General features: G+C 41.2%; 1 non-coding gene across 1 annotated transcript; it reads left to right on the forward strand.

Moving 5' to 3' along the window:
* Positions 1-981: 981 nt before the first annotated feature.
* Positions 982-1,088, forward strand: LOC145151724 (small nucleolar RNA R71). Its single transcript, XR_013732282.1, has one exon. It is a non-coding gene; the product is annotated as a small nucleolar RNA R71 (small nucleolar RNA).
* Positions 1,089-1,698: the final 610 nt, after the last annotated feature.

Consider the following 1,698-nt stretch of genomic DNA (forward strand, 5'->3'; position numbering starts at 1 on the left):
AAGGCGGGCGATAAGCTGAAACAATTTCTGAATTTTTCTAATCAGACCGATCCCACCTCGTGAGCATAGAGGGCTCACATCGTGAGTTCGGTGCTTCAGCAATAATATTATTTTCGAGTTTCGACCGCTTTGGTTTTGGTTCGGCTGGTTTTGGCTCCTCCTCTAATGCTTCTAAGAACTCAGAAATGGCCTCATCTTCAGTCTCGATTATCATGACATGGGATTAAGTTTGTTTTTTGGGAATTTGTGAGGATAATTTGTTGTTCACCAAAGTTGTTAATTGACCAAGTTGGGTTTCGAGATTATAGATTGATGCTTGATGATTTCTTAATGAGGCTTGTTGACCAATCATCATTGAATGTTGTTCTTTCATCATCTTCATGTGCTCCTTCAGCATTGCATCGATATCATCATGCCTTTTCTCGGATGCTTCCATAAATCGGGTTAACATGTTTTCGAAGTCAACTTTCTTCTTGGCTGGCGGTTGCTCTTTTTGGTAGAAGCCTCAGCCTGTCTGCTTATATTTTTCTTCTTTTTTGCTTCTTGTATTCATCATATGACAGCCACTCATTCTTTGGTTTTCTTCAGTCTTCATCATATTTATCCTCACTAGAATAGCAAACTTGAGCTCTTTTATACCCATTATCATCTAAGTGGCAATCTTTGGTCAAGTGTGGACCATTACACCTTTCACATCCAACTCTTATAGCATGTATTGTCTGGTCCATTTTTGTCATTCTCCTGTCCATTGTATCAAGCATGGCCATTACAGCAGCCATGTCTGCCGAATTTCCACCCCCGCTTCCTTTTACTCCATCATTTCTTGGATTGTGGTACTCACGAGAATGCTTTGCAAATTCTTCAATTAACTCCTTTACTTCACCCAGATTTTTCTTTGTAACTGGTCCTTGATAATCAAGGAGTTGCCTTGTCATGACAGTCACTCCATCATAAAATATGGATACTTCTTGTTGAATGTTGAGGTCGTTTTGAGGGCAATTTCTTAGTAACCCTTTATAGCGTTCCCATGCCTCATAAAGTGACTCACCCGGGTTTTGCTCAAAGGTGGCTATTGCCTTCTTGAGTTTTGATATGTTGGATGGTGGGCAGAATTGTTCTAGAAACTGCTCTTTCATTTGTGCCCAAGTAGTGATTGAACCAGGTGGAAGTGCTTTAAGCCAGTCTTTTGCAGCTCCTTTAAAAGTAACCGGGAGCATCCTTTGTAAGATTGTATCTCTAGGGACATTAGGTAAATTGAAGTAGTGTGCAATGTCATTGACCTCATCCAAATTCTTGTAAGCATCCTCATGATCCTTTCCAGAAAATGGTACATCCCTAAGTGCAGTAAGGATGTGTCCTTTCAGTTCGAATATTGCAGTGACAGGAATTGCAGGTTGTACTAAACCGGGACCAGCATCATCTCGTATCCACTTCTTGTATGCTCCCATGGACATATCCACATTGTCTGCCATCTCAGTTTCCGGTTCGTCTTCGGGTTCACTCCTTTCTAATTCGTATCCGGGCTCGGTATCGTATTCGGTATCCTTTGGGTTTGGATCTTGCTCAAAGCTTTCTATCTTGCTTTTGTCCTTTGATGATATACTCGACTCTCGCACTTTCTTTCCCGACTTCTTTCCAAAGACTGATTTGAGGTCTTTCAAAGATGATCTTTTTGGTGTTTCGTTCACTCCTGCGTTC

This window comes from Lactuca virosa, chromosome 1 (assembly GCF_052849685.1).
Source record: "Lactuca virosa cultivar CGN04683 chromosome 1, Lactuca_virosa_CGN04683_v6, whole genome shotgun sequence".
Classification (NCBI taxonomy): Eukaryota; Viridiplantae; Streptophyta; class Magnoliopsida; order Asterales; family Asteraceae; genus Lactuca; species Lactuca virosa.